The following is a 19,727-nucleotide window of genomic DNA, read 5'->3' as shown; positions in this document are numbered from 1 at the left end:
AAACAGAGTTCTTAGTGTCCAAAACTGCTAGTTAACCTGTAATTTTAATGGTTCATGGACACCTTGAAGCCTGACAGGCCCATTAAACGAATGCAAGGAACCCTGTTTAAGAATCTCTGCTCCAAGGCAAAAGATGGGTGATGGCTGAATGCCTGATCCTAGATAAACCAACCAAACCAAACCCTCTGTTGCTGAGTCAATCCCAACTCAGAGCAACAGAGTAGAACTGCCCCATAGGGTTTTCAAGGCTCTAAATCTTTACAGAAGCTGACCGCTATATCTTTCTCCTATGGGTTCAAACTACCAAGCTCTTGGTTAGCAGACAAACACTTTAACTACTGTGCCACCAGAGCTCCTGATTTGTAGGTAGGCATGTTTAATTTAACAAGATTGCCATGATGGGAATTGTACAGAACAAGTGCTTTAACGTTTATCTGAGCAATACTGATTTCTGATATCCTGTAGAGCCTACTTAAGAGTCAACAGACTCCAGGGTGCACTGCTCATCACTTCTCCCTCTCTCTCTTTCTGTATTAGTGGAAATTATATGTGTATAAATATTCATATGTGTGTACATATGTGGATATATAAATATGTGTATGTGTATATATGTATATATATATATATATACACTTGTATGGCTATTTAAGAGAGAGGGAATAGATGCAAAAAACAACCTTGGTATGGAGAATGAAGTATGGAAAGATTCAAGGATAAGGGTGATTCTATTTCCTCACAGCTCTTGGCATGTCTAACATTTTCAGGGTTTGTCTTTTGTCACAACAATAAAAAAAAAAAAAAAATCGAACCTCTTGCCGTCAAGTCAATTCTGACTCATAGCAACCCCATAGGACAGAGTAGAACTGCCTCATAGAGTTTCCAAGGAGCAGCTGGTGGATTTGAACTGCCGACCTTTTGGCTAGCAACTGAGCTTTTAACCACTGTGCCATCAGGGCTCCATGGCAACAAAGGTATCAGTTAAAATGCAACATATGCTAGAGGGCTAATCCACTTGTGTGTTAACTCAAATAGTTGATTGCATTAGTTCTGTCATCTGTGGGTAGAAAGGCTGTAAAGGAAAGTAATGTAGAGAAGGTAATTTGTTAAAGTACTATAGCACATATCCATTAGAAATCATTTAGAAAACTCAGATAAGAAGGAAATTAAAATCATCTATAATTACTTATTAATATTTTAATATCCTATAATAATTTTTATAATAATTTACATATGTGCTCTTTAAAATAAAAATCCTTTTAAATGGCTGCAGAGTATTCACTTTCTGTATGTACCATAAAAAACCAAAAACCCATTGCTGTTGAGTTGATTCCAACTCATAGCGACCCTATAGGACAGAGTAGAACTACCCCATAGGGTTTCCAAGGACCAGCTGGTGGATTCAAACTACTGAACTTTTGGTTAGCAGCCTGAGCTCTTAACAACTGCACCACCAGGGCTCCAGACATACCATAAATAGGTAAAAAAAATCCCTTAGCGTTAAATCTTTAAGTTGCTTTTAATTTTTGATTATTATAAATAATACTGCTATAGATATTTTTGTAGTTAAATGTAAATGTGGGCTTAATCAAAGAATTTATGCACAAAAAAGTTTTCATAGATATTACAAAATAGGTGGTATCTCCTTAGACCTCACTAGTAATGGGTGAGGATACCCATTTAGTCAAATTATTGTCGAATTTGAAAAAAGAATGCATAACAAAGTGCTGGATGAAAAATGGTAATTTGTTAATTTTTTAAAATTCTATTTCCTTGACTCCCAGTGAAGCTGAACATACATATTTTTTATAATATCGAGATGCCAAAGGAAAAAAATGGCAGTCTTCCTCCCTCAAGATTAAGTTGAAAGCACACCGATATACATAACACAATTGTGAGGAAGCCATGGGGTGAAGAAGGGGTTGTTTTGACCTAGTTTTGGGGGGACGTGCAACTTTGATCTCAGGCAATAGGCAGCAATGCAAGACTGTAGGAGGAAATAATAAGAAAAGAACAGGAGTTCTTCTCTCCCTTCTCCAACTTTACCTTAAGACGTACTTGACAACACATCTGTGTAGACTCAGAACACTACTCCGGGTATCCACAAGAGTAAAATCAGGGCACAGTAGAAGTCCAGCACTTGTAAGGACCTGAGAAAAATAAATGGGCATTAACCAACTCAGGAAGAGTCCCCAGGTAGCACAAAGTTAAGCACTCAACTACTAGCCATAAGATTGGCCGTTCGAACCCACCCAGGGACACCTCAGAAGATAGGCTTGGTGATCTGCTTCTGAAAGGTCACAGTCTTGCAAACCCTACAGCAGTTCTGTCCTGCACACATGGGGTCACCATGAGTCAGAACCGACTCCACATCAACTAACAACAACAACAACCAAGTCAGGAAGTCCCTTCCCCACCTCTACCCCATCGAAACCCATTAAGCCATTTTATTATATAAATTATAATAGAGATCAATGGACTAAAATCACCCAATGCAGCTGTTTACATAAGACATACTAAAGCCTAAGGACTCAAAACTGAAGAAACGGGTGGAAAATAACCTGTCTGGCAAAATGCTAACTTAAAGAAAGCTACTACAGCCTAGCTAACATCAAATGAATTAGTTTAGAAAAAAATAATTATTATGCTTGAAGGGGCTCATGGCATAATGGTAAAATCTCAAATTCGCAAGAAAGCATAGCAAATTTAAACATGTACACAGTGAATAAAATGCCCTTACATATGTATAAGGAAATGGATAAAATTTCAGAGTATTTATAAATACCATCATAGTGATACCAACATGATACGAACATACTTCTCTCAACTGTCAATAAATCAACACACATAAAATCATTAAAAATACAGAAGACCTAAATATCATATTCAAAAATCTGATTCAATTGACATATAGAGAGCTCTTGACAATTACTTTGCATATACAATATGTGTATGTGTGTACGTATAGAGAGAGATATATATTAGATATCAGGCATATAGAACATCGTAGGACAATTTTACTCATGAATCCCAACCAGTGCCGTCAAGTGGATTCCGACTCATAGCGATACTCATGAATATAGGTATAGAAATCCTAAGTATAATTTTATCCAATAAAATCAGTTTATATTAACCTTAATTAATTTTGTACATTAAATATCTAATGGATATATATATATATACTTTTAACAAGTTACAAGTTAATATGAAAACAATAGATAGAAACAAGAAAATGTGCTGCTAAGTGTTTCATGCGGTAACCTGCGGAATGCAGTAAAGGAGATATTTCAGAGGAAATGTGTAGTTATCAGTTCCCCAAACCGAGAAGCTGAATGCCCATCTTAAGACGTTAGTACCATGCAACAGAATAAACCCAAAGGAAGCGTAAGGAAACTGATAATAAAACAAGAGCTGACGTTAATGCAATAGAAAACAAAACAATAAAAGGGAAGGCAACAAATGATGGCTTATTATAAAAACTAAGAAAAGACTTATTAAAAGAAAATACGATATTATAAAAGGAAAGGAGATATAACTACAGATGAAGTAGAGATTATAGAGAATGCTATCAACAACTATCTGCCAATATCTTTACATTTTCAGAAAATGTAAACATACTCAAAAGTATAATGTCATAAGAAACCCTTATACGCTCATCATTCAAATTTGACTTATCACCCACCTCATGAACTTCATTATCTATTTTTCATTTTATTTTTTATGGACTACTTTTAGAGAATATTTCAGGTCTCTTATTTTACCCCTATGTATGTCAGTAAGCATCTCTAAAATATATTTAAACATTTTTCACACAGCCATAATATCATTAACAGACTTGAAAAGTTAATAAAAATTCCATGGTGTCATCTCCCATTCTGCAATCAACATTATCTAATTTTCTCAAAAGTCACTTTTTAAAAATTGGTTTGTTCACATAAGGGTTCAAATGACACCCACATATTCTATTTGGAACATTATGTCTCTTAAATCCCTTTTAATCTAGAACCAGGCCTCCTTCATATTTGTTTCTTACACCAATGGCCGTTTGCAAAAATCGATCAGGGTCCTGCAGAATTTCAATATTCAGAATTTACTTGGTTGCTGACTGATGGTGTCATTTAACTTGTCTATGTCTGCCTTCTGTAAAGTGGAAGTTAGCCCTAAAAGCTTGTTTGGATTTACTTTTTTAAGGAATGATTTATAAGTGGTATATGTAGTATTACTGGATCTTATAACAAGGTACATAATGTCAAATCTGGGTGATAATAGTCTAATCCCTACAGTTTAATTTCTCTCTTGACTTTTAATCTATTGGCTTCATTCATCAGTGAATTTTTCTTAAAACCATTATTTCATTATGGGATATCACTAGAGTGATTGTCTATTACTCCTTCCACGGACATTAATTAGAAATCTTCAGTAAAATGTTCTCCCATCAAATAGGGCTATTTGGTTAAAGTGAAATGCTGTTCATACTGGGAAGTTATGCCAACAATTTTGAAAAGTTGGATGAAATAATTTCTATAAAAATATACCTTAATAAAACTGACTCAAGAAGAAATAACATATTGAAGAGCCTTGTAACTATTGGAGGTATACGAAGCATAACTTTTAATATCTTTCCAAACAGAAAAACATGCCAGGCTTAGGTGATATGGACAAAAGTTTTACCAAGCTTTCAATGAAAGTATCATCCCAATTTTTTACAAAATCTTTTAGATGAAAGAAAACAGAGGGAATACTTTCTAATTTGTCCTACAAGGACAGCATAATTCTGATATTAAAATCAAAGACATTACTACCAAAGAAAACCATAGGCCAATTTTACACATGAACATAGGTATAAAAAACCCTAAACATAATTTTATCCAATAAAATCAAACAGTTTATATTAACTTTTATATATTAAACATTTCATATTTATATATTAACCGTTATATATATTTCTACTTTTAGCAATACATGTAGATGCCAAGAAATAAAACCCTACATAAAAGGAGAAAAAAATTTTTTTTGAAGCAGGGGAATAATGATAAAAACAAAATTCAGAGTAATGGTTCCTTTGGAATGTGGTAGGAGGCAGGGGAATGGAGTTGGAGGGAATTATCTTGTGCCGTGTAGGTTATTGTCAGAGCCTACCCTTTGTTTGGAAACCTTGGTGGCAGTGGTTAAGAGCTATGGCTGCTAACCAAAAGGTGAGGAGTTTGAATCCACAAGGCACTTCTTGGAAACCCTATGGGGTAGTTCTACTCTGTTCTACAGGGTCACTATGAGTCAGAATCGACTCAATTGCAACACGTTTTTTTTGTTTTTTACCCTTTGTTTTATATGGTGCTTCATAAATGTTTATTACGTTATGAAAAATAACTATCTAATAACTGAAAGCAGATCATATTGGGTCAATGATGAAGATATGCCTTGAATTTATGATTAACCCAGTTCTACATACCTGAAATTGAGGAGAAAAATAGCACTTTTTGGCAACTTGAGTGCCATAAAATGGTAAGGTAGCAAAAGGGAGAAGAGCACAAAGAACAGGAAGACATTGAAAACAAATTTTACTTGGCTCACATGTTTGCTTAGTATTTTCCTACTTAGAGCACTGAGTATAATACATAACAAAAATGCACAATATTAAATTCACTGACTGACCTTATCAGTGCTTAAGAATAGCTAGGTTCAAACTCTCCAACCTTAGACCTTACCTTAAGTAGTACATTAAAAGAGTATAGTAAGTAAAACATTCTGGAAGGATAAATATCACAGAGACTTGAAAGATGCTGTACACGCATCTCTCACTAATATATCCTGCAAAAAGACTTTAAACCATAGCTCTGTATCCAAGTATATTTGAGGCACTTGTGATACAAAAGGTGGAAGGATGTAGTCTATGCTCTAGAGGTTCCCAGTTATGCAAAGGAGACAAAATGATAGCTATAGTTGCAGAAACAAAAATCATGACCAATCAAAAATTTTTTGATTAGAATGTTTGCAGAGAAGTCAGACATACACATCACCATTGTAGTTATGCTGAATGTAAACTACCTTGTGGTGGTTAGCTATATTGAAATACTATAAGAAGGAACGATCACTCTACTTAGGATAGTCAGGGACGACTTCATGGAGGAAATGACCATGGGTCTTCGGAATTTTATTAAATGTGTTATAAAGAATAAATGGACAAGCAGCCGTCTAAGATGCAATAATTGGTCTCAACCCACATGTAGCACAGGAGAATGAAGAACACCAAAGACATAAGGTAAGTATGAGCCCAAGAGTTAGAATGGGCCACATAAATCAGAGACTACATCAGCCTGAGACTAGAAGAACTAGATGGTGCCCGGCTACAACCAATGACTGCCATGACAGGGAGCACAACAGATCCCTGAAGGAGCAGGAGAGCAGTGGGATGCAGACCTCAAATTCTTGTAAAAAGACCAGACTTAATGGTCTGACTGAGACTGGAGGTACCCCAGATGTCATGGTCCCCATACCTTCTGTTAGCCCAAGGCAGGAACCGTTCCTGAAGCCAACCCTTCAGACATGGATTGGTTTGGACTATAAGACAGAAAATGATACTGATGAGGAGTGGGCTTCTTGGATCAAGTAGACACATGAGACTATGTGTGCAGCTCCTGTCTGGAGGGGAGATGGGAAGGCAGAGGGGGACAGAAGCTGGCTGAATGGACACAGAAATACAGGGTGGAGAGAAGGAGTGTGCTGTCTCGTTACAGGGAGAGCAGATAGGAGTATATAGCAAGCTGTACGTAAGGTTTTGTATGAGAGACTGACTTGATTTGTAAACTTTCACTTAAAGCACAATAAAAATATTAAAAAAAAAAAAAGAATAAATGGAGTTGGTGAGCCAAATGAAAGAAGAAACAATATGTATAAAACCATGGAGGTATGATAGTATGTGGTCTGTTACAGGAATTTTGATTCTCTGCTTTGCTAAGTCCTAGGTTTCATGGAAGGGGTCCTGGTGGTGCAGTGGCTAAGCACTTGGCTGCTCACCGAAAGGTTGGTGGTTGGAACCCACAAGTTGCTCCACGGGAGAAAGATGTGGAAGTCTACTTCCGTGAAAATTAAAACCCAAAAATCAAACCCTTTGCCATCAAGTGAATTCTGACTCATAGAGACTGTATAGGACAGAGTAGTACTGTCCCATAGGGTTTTTAAGGAGCGGCTGGAGGATTCAAACTGTCAACCTCTTGGTTAGCAGCTGAGCTCTTAACCACTGTACCACCAAGGCCCAACCCTTTGGGGCACATCTATTCTGACCTATTGGGTGGCTATGAGTTGGAATCGACACAATGACAATGGGCTAATGGGTAGGTTTTTATGGAGGGACAATAAAGGTAACTAAATTATGCTGGGCGCTTGGAAGTCTGGCCCCGTTCATCATAATTTTTCAAAATAGCTTTCCCATTAGTGACATGAGAACAGATTGTGTTACATACAGGCTTATTCTCAGCTTGGCCACTAGTATTAAAATATTCTTTTTTCCCAATTCAGTTATTATTCCACCTCTTGTCTGTCAGTTTGTTATACTGTTGTGGCCTGTGTGTTGCTATGATGCTGGAAGCTACGCCACCAGTATTTCAAATAGCAGCAGATCACACATGGTGGACAGGTTTCAGTAGAGCTTCCAGACAAAGACAGGCTAGGAAGAAAGGCCTGGCAGTTTATTTCCAAAAGTTAGCCAATGAGAACCTCATGGATCACAATAGAATACTATCCAATCTAGTGCTGGAAGATATGCCCCCTAGGTTGGAAGTCACTCAAAATACACAGCAGTTGCAACAATGAACTCAAGCATATCAGCAATCGTGAGGATGGCCCAGGACCAGGCAAAACCTTCCCTTCTGCTGTGCGTGGGGTCACCAGAATCCGAGCCGACTGCACTGCAATTAGCAAGAACAAAGTTACTGATGGTTTAAATCAGTTTGCTTTAGGAGCAGTAATGTTGCGGACGAAGGTTCTTACTCTACCTCATGCTAGCTTCCCAAGCTTTTCATATTTTTAAAAATATATCTGAACAATTTGATAAAGGAAAAATATTTCTCATTACTGCCTTAAATTCAGCAATGAAATCAGTTTTATTCAACAAAACAGTCTGTGTAAAAACAACTTTTCGATGTCCTCAAAGCCAGCTCATATTTGAACGCGTGGGTGAGTGTAATCAAATGGGGACCTCTAACAAACCTATTCCCTTCACCTGCGCAGTAACGAACCAGTGGCCACTGTAACAGGCCTCACAGGTCGAGGTGAGCTGTAATCATTCATTTCTATGCCTCTTGTAATTGGAGACCGCTCATTCACTCCCAGAGCTGACCCTGAATTTGCCTGGCAACAGAATGTAGTTGCTAATGGTAACCATTCCATGGGGAAATGTTTGTTCTGGGTGTTTGGGGTCTTTGTCTTTACAATAGTATAACAGTTTAATAGACTTTACGAGTGGTGATGTCTCAATACCCAAAACCTGTTCTATTCTTTTGCCTTCTGTGTATGTACAAATTTCAAAATTTCCTTCTCATAGAAGTACAGTCAACTTTTCAGGATTGCCCCCACAACTAGCAGGTTCCTACCTCTATCACCATCACCACCAACCCCAGGAAATCCATAGACAAACCTCAGGAAACCCTTGAGTTCTGCATGTAAACAGTTTGACAAGCAATGTTCCAAGGCATAAGACAACCCAGGGGCCACATTTCTAGAAAGCATTAAATATTCATACTCGGATAACTCTCATTTTATGTCTTATAGGTCCATGGGTGGCACAGTTTCCTCTTGAATACTAATCTAAAGTTTGGTGGTTCGAACCCAACCAGCAGCACCACCAAAGAAAGTCCTGGCAATCTGCTCCTATAAAGATTACAGCCAAGAAAACCATATGGAGCAGTTTTACTCTGTAACACATGGGTGTCCGGGAGTCAGAATGAACTTGGCAGCAATGGGTTATTTTACATATAACATTTTCATTTCCTTACAGAATGCCCTTTCAATTGTGGTGGGGGGCCTCAGTGGGGCCATAACTTTCCAAACTGATGATCCTTGAGAGAGAGCTATTTCGAAGAAATTACTTTTGAAAATAGGTTTTTTGTAATGCTGCTGACACCAGTATTTCAGACTTTGTACTTAATGCCTTTTGGCAAGAAGGATATAGGGTTTCCTTCTATTGGTTTAAATAATAAGAGAACCCAGTTTGATTTGCATTTAAATACATGTGCCATTTCTGCTTGAACATTTACCTCAAATTCCAACAAATGAATCCAACAGGAAGGGAGATTTAACTAAAGACAAACAACAATGAAAATGTTCAAAGTGGCTAAATGGCAACGGTGAGTAGACTGCCTTGGAATCTTTTGCAGGTATTAAGCACCCACACGCAGATGTTTAGGCGCCATCTACACCCTCTGCAGTGAAGTTGGGTGTTGTGTCCTTATCTGAGGAAGTCTATTTTGGACTTGCTTGGAATTAAATTTGTTCCTTGGGTCCTGACATTTATCAACACAGAATGAGCTCCCCAGGAAGACTGTGTCAGCACTTCAGCACCAGGCAGCATTGAATAGTTCCACTTTCCTTCAAAGTACTTGTTCACTGTGGCTGATATACAAGAAACGGTGGTGAAGTGCATGTCTGAAAAATCCAAGTCCACTTGGAGAAAAAAGAAATCAGTTACCACTACCATCTATCGGAAATGTGGGCCAGTGCCTCCCCCACCTTGGCTTATTGTCTTGTTTGCCTTATTTAAATTGCCAACCCACTGGGCAGAGACTGTAGCTTCTTAATATTCTGTTCAGAGCCTGCTTCACAGTTGGCATTCCATAAACATTAAATAACTACAATAACACTGCGTAGAGCCTCTAATTTCAAAAAAAACAGATAAAAGTTTGTGTTCTGAATCTCCATACTAATGGCACTGGGTTTTGATGTTTTCCCCTTCCAACCCCACCTGCCTCCTGCTGGCTATTATACCGTGTACAGTCCCCCAAACAACTGGCTACTAGCTGACCATCCTAATCAGCTGCTGCAAGGGTCGGGAAGCAGTGGGCTCTTGGAGATTGAGAAATTGTATGCATGCTAACACGCATGCCAGCACAAAGGGCTATAATCAAAGGCCACTGTCCTCAAATGACAATCTCTGATCCAGCTGCCTGGTACACAGCATGGCCCTGGAACATCACCCTTCAAGTGTATCCCCCTCACCCCGCCCCGCATCCCTGTGTTAGCACAGAAGCGTCCTGGAGCGTGTTAGTAAAAGAAAGATCACGGATTCTTGTGTAACCTTTCTGTTCTCTAATGATGACCAGCAAGCTAGCCACAAGTTCAGCCTTGTGACTGGCATTTGCTTGAAATGGTTGGTTTGAAACGGATTTTTAGTGCCTTTGTTTTGTTTGTGTTTTCCTTTTAGGTTGGTGATTTTCTTTCATAAGAAAGGATTTCTTTGTATTCTGTGTGCCCCTTGGCAACTGAGAGCGAATGTTCAGCTTCAAGTTAAAATACCCAGAAAATAGTTGCTGCTAATTAAAAGGTGGCTACATGGCCAGTGGCATCTTTTTTTTTTTTTTAATTGAAGATATTAACAGATATTTTTAACTAGATGTAAGAAAGGGAAACACTTAAGTAGGAGGGGGAGAATAAAGGAGTCTGTAGAGGGGTGTGAAGGAGGATGGACAGGGAAGGCAGGGATGTGACTTGGGCTCAGGGAGAAGTATTCAGAGGGCAGGGTGAGAGGAAAAAAAAGCAAGACTTTTTTTTATTATTATTGTTTAGGCTCCTTTTTTGTCTATTTTACTAACTGTGTTTGAATCGACTTAGCGTTTGGGACAATATAATTCATCCCAGAAGGTTTTCTAAAATGCAAAACAGTATCTTTGTTTATGTTAAATGTGGTACAAATAGATAAATGTTCTAATTTATATTTATAATTGCCTCTTTACAATGGCAGTTTTTAATTCCAGAAGCAGGGGGTGACCGTTTCAGCAGTATAACTACTCCAGGAAGCTTTGTCTTAACTCGGTGGAGGGGGCTTAGGGACTGGGCAGGGTACAGGGTCAGACAAAGGGAAAGGAGGATTGTGCGCAGTAGTAAAAATAGTGATAGCACTGAGTGTTTACTCTCTGCCAAGTGCTGTTCTATCTAAATGCTTCATATATAATGATTCTCTCAATAAACCAAATAGAATAAGCAAAAAATGAGAAGAAAATCCCAGTGCTGTTGAATTGATGTAGTTGTTGTTAGGTGCCATTGAGTCAATCCTGACTCAGAGCAACCCCATGAATAACAGAACAAAATGCTGCCCAGTCCTGTGCAGATTTGCCCAGTGCAATATGTTGTTTGATTTCCTGACCGATACTTCCCCGGGTGTTGATTGCGGATTCAAGTAAAATTAAATCCTTGACAATTTCAATCTTTTCTCCATTTATCATGATGCTGTTTACTGGTCCGGTTGTGAGTACTTCTGTTGTTTTCTTTATGTTGAGGTATAATCCATAGTAAAGGCTATAGTCTTTGATCTTCATCAGTAAGTGCTTCAAGCCCTCTTCACTTTCAACAAGCAAGGTTATGTCATCTGCATATCACAGGTTGTTAATGAGTCTTCCTCCAATCCTGATGCCACATTCCTCTTCATGTAGTCCAACTTCTCAGATTATTTGTTCAGCATACAGATTGAATAAGTATGGTGAAAGCATGCAACCCCGATGCACCCTTTCCTGACTTTAAACCACACAGTACCCCCTTATTCTGTTCAAACAACTGTGTCTTGGTCTATGTACAGGGTCCTCATGAGCACAATTCAGTGTTCCGGAATTTCTGTTCTTTGCAACGTTATTCATCATCTGTCATGATCCACACAGTCATATGCCTTTGCATAGTCAATAAAACATAGCTAGATGTTTAACCATCTTTCTGAAATTCTCTGCTTTCAGCCAATACAGCTGACGTCGGCAATGATATCCCTGGTTCGATGTCCTCTTCTGAATCCAGCTTGAAGTTCCCTGTCAATGTACACATGCATCTGCTTTTGAATCATCTTCAGCAAAATTTTACTTGTATATGATATCAACGAAGTGGTTCGAGAATTTCTGCATTCTGTTGGATTACCTTTCTTTGGAATGGGCATAAATATGGGTCTTTCCCAGTTGGTTGGTCAGGAAGCTGTCTTCCAAATTTGTTGACATAGACGAGTAAGAGCTTCTAGTGCTTCATTGTTTGTTGAAATAGCTCAATCGGTGTTCTATCAACTCCTGGAGCCTTGTTTTTCACCATTTCTTTCAGTGAAGCTTGAACTTTTTTCTTCCACACCATCAGTTCTTGATCATATGAAATGGTTTAATTTGACAAATTCTTTTTCGCACAGTGACCCTGTGTATTCTTTCCATCTTCTTTTGATGTTTCCTGCATTGTGCAATATTTTCCCTGCAGAATCCTTCAATATTGCAACTAGAGACTTGAATTTTTTCTTCAGTTCTTTCAGCTTGAGAAATGCTGAGAATGTTCTTCCCTTTTGGTTTTCTGACTCAAGGTCTTTTCACATTATAATACTTTACTTTGCCTTCTAGAGATGCCCATTTGAAATCTTCTGTTCAGCTCTTTTACATCACCATTTCTTCCTTTGGCTTTAGCTACTCTATGTCCACGAGCAAGTTTTGGAGTATCTTCTGACATCCATTTTGGTCTTTTCTCTCTTTCCTGTCTTTTTAATGACCTTTGACTTTCTTCATGTATGATGTCCTTCCACAACTCATCTGGTCTTCTGTCATTAGTGTTCAATGTGTCATATCTATTCTTGAGATGGTCTCTAAATTTAGGTGGGATATACTCAAGGTCATAATTTGACTCTCGTGACTTTTTCTAATTTTCTTCAACTTCAACTCTCACTTGCACATGGGCAATTGGTGATATGTTCCACAGTCAGCCCCTGGCCTTGTTTCGACTGATGATATTGAGCTTTTCCATCATCTCTTTCCACAGATGTAGTCAACTTGATTTCTGCATATTCTCTCTGGTGAGGTAAACGTGTATAGTTACTGTTTAAGTTGTTGAAAAAAGTTATTTGCAGTGAAGATGTTGGTCTTGCAAAATTCTATCAAGCAATCTCAGGCATTGTTTCTATTACTAATATCATATTTTCCAACTACTGTTCCTTTTTCTTTGTTTCCAACTTTTGTATTCCAATCACCAGTCATTATCAATGCATCTTGATTGCACATTTGATTAATTTCAGACTGCAGAAGTTGGTAAAAATCTTCAATTTCTTCATCTTTGTCCTTAGTGTTTGGTGTGTAAATTTGAATAATAGTCATTTTAATTGGTTTTCCGTCTAGGTGTATGGATATTATCCTATCACTGACAGCGTTGTACTTCAAGATAGATCTTGAAATGTTCTTTTTGACGATGAATGTGACACCATCCCTCTTCCACCTGTCTGTTAATTTGTCATATTGTGGAGGCTTATGGGTTGCTGTGATGCTAGAAGTTATGCCACCAGTATTTCAAATACCAGCAGAAGCACCCATGATGGAAAGGTTTCAGGGGAGCTTCCAGACTAAGACATACTAGGAAGAAGGACTTGGGGGCCTACTTCTGAAGGGGTTAGACAGGGAAAGCCTTGTGAGTAGCAGCCCAACATTGTCTGATCTAGTGCTGGAAGATGAGCCCCTCAGGTTGGAAGGGACTCAAAATATGACTGGAGAAGAGCTGTCTCCTCAAAGTAAAGTTGACCTTAATGGTGTCAAGCTTTCCAGACCTTCATTTTCTGATGTGGCATGACTCAAAATGAGAAGAAACAACTGCAAATGTCCACTAATAATTGGAACATGGAATGTATGAAGAATGAATCTAGGAAAATTGGAAGTTGTCAAAAAGAAAATGGGACACATAAGGATCGATATCCTAGACATTAGTGAGCTGAAATGGATTGGTATATACCATTTTGAATCAGACAGTCTGCTATGAATGGGGCCTGGAATAAAATAAATGCTTACCAAATACTTACTGAATAACTGAGTGCTATCCTTAGAACCATGTCAGGGAGTTTCCCCACAGATGGAACCAAGGATTTCAAACAGTACAATGAAGTAAGCTGTCATGTGAAAAGTTACAGTATATTTTCTTTCTCAGATGACTGCAGTTCAAGCTCCATGTTATGCCTAATGATGGCTACTACTCTAGATTTGCTTTATTATGGTAAAATATACAGTTCTTCTAGTCATAGATACCCTTAATACTACAATGGATGTATGCAGTAAACCATGGTTGGGAGAGCAGAGGGTTGTGATGTTATGCTGGAGGAGAATGACTGTGTTTATACACAAAATAATTTATAAGAGAACTCTGAGCATTTAAACCTAAATCTTTTCTTAGACCATCATTCTAAAGGTCTCAAGGTGAATGTTTTAAGTTATCTGAAATGTTATTTTTAATGCATGACTTTAATAAGCTACATTCTTTTAAAAATCCTGTTATGTTTAATTTAGTCTTAAAAAAATTGCAAACAATCCTTGAAAGTACAGAGAAAAAAACTTAAGAAAAACCCACTTTCATAGAGGTCATGTAAATAAAAGAACAAAAAGAAGTAAAAGTTTTGATGGTATTTTCCCCAGTAATTGGGCACTTTCTTACAATGATGAGAGAAGAATTTTGGTCTCAGTACCTTCATTCCCAGCTCCACAAGCAAGTGGGGCAGTTTAAGTTCATGTGGGAAATAAAGTATCAAACGATCAGCAAGAAGCTGAACTTTAAATTTATAAGTGCACTTGCAATTCTTATAGAAATTGCGCATTTTGTGCAAATGTGTTTAGATTGTCATTGTCTAGTCAAATACAGTGAAAATGCAAGTTGAAGGAGCATAATTAAAGTTAAAAAAAAAAAAAGGTACAAGGAGAATGGCTGTCTTTCATGGAGCCTAATCAGCACCTTGGATATATCTACGGGCACGGAATGGTCAGACACATTCTCCTGAACCACTGGTCCTCAATTATCATCATCTTTGGCTTGTTATGTAAGTATGCACTATTTCAGTATCCTTGCTTAGGTAATCTGGCTGCTTGTTTGAATAGAATTTTTCCTTGAGTGGGCTCCTTCAGATGCCATTCTCTAGTTCTTTGATTTCATGCAGCTTGTCAAGTTATCAGTAAAATAGAAATTCTTTCTTTCTTTTTTTGAGAGCCAGAACTTCTTTGCACGACAGTTGGTGAATTCTAATGTTAGGTTTAAAGGAGAATTGCAAAGATATCAAATATGTTGTTATATTTTTCTGTGCATTCACCTGATAGAAATGTACTGATAGAAGGATTAGCTTTACAGCAAAAACTCCAAATGTCAAACCTCTCCTACAGGACAATGGTGAAATATAATTATACTTGATTCGATAAGTATATATTATTTATTGAACATCTACTATGCTCAGGGCAATGTAATATCTCCTGTGAAGGACATAGAAAAATGAATTTACAGTCCTGACCACCAAGTAGTTTTTAGTGTTTTTTAATATTCTATCACTTCAAAGAATAAATGTAGTATCATAAAAACAGATTTAAAAATTGTGAAAATCTGTACAGGAACTGATAGGGAATACATTTAAATCCTCGAATTCTGCTTTCCTGTTGCCTCACTGTATTTGCATAGGTGGAAATGGTCAGGTAGCAATCCACTGAGGATTATCAAGGTATGGGCTCATGAAAATGAACTCAAAAATCCAGAAATCAGTTATTTTTTTCTACCTAATATTTTATAATCAAGTGCTGTTAATGGTACCTAATGACCAGAGTTTCCACATGATTTTTAGTAATGTAAAATAATTACCAACTTCCAATGTACTGACTACCTGTTTTGCCTGTAGGACATGTGGCTGGCTCACTTATTTTTTTTTTTTTTTCCTTTAAGCTATTTCATGAATTTAAAGAGACAGAGCTCAGCCCAGAGGAGGAGGTAAAATTCAAGTTATCTGGGATTTCAAAAATCCATCTAGGTCATAAAGAGGACTAGGGAGATGCCTAAAACTATCTTCCTACTCCTCCCCACTATCTTTTTTTTATTATTATTATTGCAGCAGTAACCCGTTGCCATTGAGTCAATTTCCATTCATAGCGACCCTATAGGACAGAGTAGAACGGTCTCAAAAGGTTTCCAAGGCTGTAATCTTTATGGTAACAGACTGCCACATCCTTCTCCACAGAGCACTTGGTGAGTTTGGACTGCCAACATTTTGGTTAGTAGCAGTCACGGATTGAATTGTGTCCCCCCCAAAATATGTGTCAACTTGGTTAGACCATGATTCCCAGTATTGTGTGGTTGCCCTTCATTTTGTGATTTTAATTTTATGTTGAGAAGATTAGGGCAGGATTGTAACACCACCTTTACTCAGGTCACCTCCCAAATCCAATGCAAAGGGGGTTTCCTTGGGGTGGGACCTGTACCACCTTTTATCTCTCAAAAGATAAAAGGAAAGGGAAGCAAGCAGAGAGTTGGAGCCCTCATACCACCAAAAAAGCAGCACCAGGAGCGGAGCACATCCTCTGGACACAGGGTCCCTGGCACCTGAGAAGCTCCTCGATCATGGGGGGAAGATTGAGGACAAAGACCTTTCTCCAGAGCCAACAGAGAAAGAAACCCTTCCCCTAGAGCCCACGCCCTGAATTTGGACTTGTAGCCTACTAGACTGAGAGAAAATAAATTTCTCTTTGTTAAAGCCACCTACTTGTGGTATTTCTGTTATGGCAACACTAGATGACTAAGACAGCAGCCGAGTACTTAACCACTGCACCACCAGGGCTCCTTTGCAGAAGAAAGGAACTATATATTTTCTATTATAAAAACTATTTGAAAGGCTTCTGCCTCCTTATCTATAGAATCAAGTTCACAAAATTAAATTCTAAAAGCCTCCTAGGTTTGCAGTCTTTATGTTACATTTCATCTCCTGCTCCTGAAAAACAATTCTGATTATTTCAAAAACTCGTTGACTGTAGGATATAAATATTCCTGTGCATTCTTTATGTTTGTTTTGAGGGCTAATTTTCTTACAGACAAATGAAGACAATTAATTATCTTTTAAAACTCCCAGCAGAACTCAGACACAAACCTGTTTCCAGTCATCATATTCAAATTCAAATGCGTAGAGTGTTACTGGGGCTGAGCGGAAGACCAGATTGTCAGGAAAGGCAGTCAGGGGTGAGATGATAAAGAGTTGTGCGTGCAATGACAGGAAGTTTGGATGCTTTGTGTTGGTAATGGGAACCCATCAAAGAATTTTAAGCAGGAGAATAGCGTGATAATGTATTAGTTAAAAAGATCACGAGCAGTGGTATGGAGAATAAATTGGAGGAAATAAATTGGAAACCCAGAGATCATTTGCAGTGATCTCAGTATGAAATGATAAGCGTCTGCATTGAAGTGTAGCAGAAATAGGGATGGGAAAAAGAAAATAGGTTCAAGAGAGTTGCAGGATGTGGGATCAACGGCACTTGGTAAGTGTGAGAGGAAGAGAAAGGGCATAGTTATAATTCTTATGACTTCTGGCTCTTGGGATTGACTAGAGATTGGTGCCATCTAACAGAATAAAGGAAACCCTGGTGGCATAGAGGTTAAGGGTTACGGCTGTTACCCAAGAGGTCGGCGGTTCGAATCCACGAGGCGCTCCTTGGAAACTCTGTGGGACAGTTCTACTCTGTCCTGTAGGGTCACTATGAGTCGGAATCGACTCAACAGCAGTGGGTTTGGTTTTTTTTTTTTTTTTTGGTTTAACAGAATAAAAGGACAAAAATAAAGAAGTAGCAGTTTGGGGGTGATAATGTTGAGTTTGAGAAGCTGGGAAGTATCCTATCAAAAAGATGCTTGCAGTAGTTTTGGGGGATATGTAGGTCTGAAAATCAAGAAAGGTCTGATTTTATATTTGTTTGTATTTGTTTAATGATGCCCCCTTTGGAGCCCTGGCAGCACGGTGGTAAACACTCAGCTGCTAACCCAAAGGTTTGTTTATATTTGTTTAATGATGCTCCCTTTGGAGCCCTGGCAGCACAGTGGTAAACACTCAGCTGCTAACCCAAAGGTTGGCCATTCAAAACCACCAGCTGCTTCCTGGGAGAAAGATGTGGCAGTCTGCTCCCATAAAGATTACAGCCTTGGAAATCCTATGGGGCAGTTATACTCTAGGGTTGCTACGAGTTAGAATCAACTGAACGGCAATGGGCTTGGGAGATGGTTCCAATCTGTAAGGAACTTTTAATTGGTCACTGGCATTGACTTGCAATTCTTTGGTGTATAGGTGGTAGTTGATAAAACCCATATGTAGAATGAGAGGGAAGGTATGTAGAATTAGAAGACTAGAAGGGTGAGAATGAAGCCATCGTTTAAAGAGCGATGGAGGGAAAATCTGCAGAGGATGTGAAGGAAGTAGAGGAATCAGAAGAGAGAGTTGCCCCAGAAGCCATCGGAAGAAAATGTCTCAAAAATCACAATTGTATCAGGTAGATACAGTGGACCTCTGGAGGGACAGATGTTAAGAGCTCAGGCTGCTAACCAAAAGATCGGCAGTTCAAATCCACTGGCTGCTCTTTGGAAACTCTGTGGGGCAGTTCTACTCTGTGCTATAAGGGTCTCTATGAGTTGAAATCAACTGGACAGCAACAGGCTTGTTTTCATTTTATCCAGTGTATCAAATGTTCAAATGTGACATGAAAGTCAAACATGATTAATACATGTACATATGCACACATTGTTGTACATTTGATAATTTATAACATGATTTTTGATGCAGAGGGTGCCCTCTTTAGTTTGCTTGGTCTCCAATATCCCATGCCAGACCATCCCTTCACCTGACTTGGGTTCTGACCCTCCCATCTCATATCGCCCTTGTGTCACCCTGCGTGGGCTCTGACACCGACACTCTGTAGCCCTCCTATGCAAACCTCCTCACCTTTATCAGATGCCAAGACCTCAGTCTGGTCCACCACAACTTCTCTCTGCCTAGGCAATGGGGCCTAACATGCTTTGCCCCGCCTAAGGCCTTTAGGAAAGTATTGCTCATGAAAGGGAGGGAAGAAAAAAGAGAAGGAACAAATTTGTAGCTATGAGTTGGAATCGACTCAAGGGCACTGGGTTTTTTATGACATGAACCTGTTGGCCTTAAACTTTGGTATGTAGCTCCTGCCTCTCTTTTATACAGAGCCCTAGATGCATTCAGAAGTGACAAATGTGTGAAGTAAGTTTTGCCAGCTAAGAAATAAAGGTAGGATAAAAACCTTAAAATATTCATTAGACCTGTTAATACGACACCGTCAGTGATCTTCGGTAGGGCAGTCTCATTGTCTTTTCTTTTTTCATCTCTTTTAAATGTGTGAAACTCCATACTTGGCCTTTATTTCTTCCCCATATGACAGGCTGAGTATACAAATGGACAGTGGCCAGAGAGTATTCAAAAATCCACAACCTGACATAACCAATCCAGTAAGTCAAACAATAACCACTGTAACAATCAGCTCTAAACAGCCAGGACTTGATCAATAACTCACAGCTTCCCTAATTTTTTCCCCAACTTCCAACTTCTAATTAAATGGAGAAAGCCAAATTTACTCCACCAGCAATCACATAAAGAGCCCTGATGGCTCAAATGTTAAGCACTCAGCTGATAACTGAAAGGTTTGCAGTTCAAACCCAGCCAGTGGCTCCGCGAGAGAAAAGCCTGGCAATTTGCTCCTGTAGAGACTACAGCCTAGAAAACCCTATGG

This window comes from Elephas maximus, chromosome 10 (genome assembly GCF_024166365.1).
Source record: "Elephas maximus indicus isolate mEleMax1 chromosome 10, mEleMax1 primary haplotype, whole genome shotgun sequence".
Lineage (NCBI taxonomy): Eukaryota > Metazoa > Chordata > Mammalia > Proboscidea > Elephantidae > Elephas > Elephas maximus.
The sequence above is the reverse complement of the archived record's forward strand: the minus strand, read 5'-3'. Positions refer to the sequence as shown.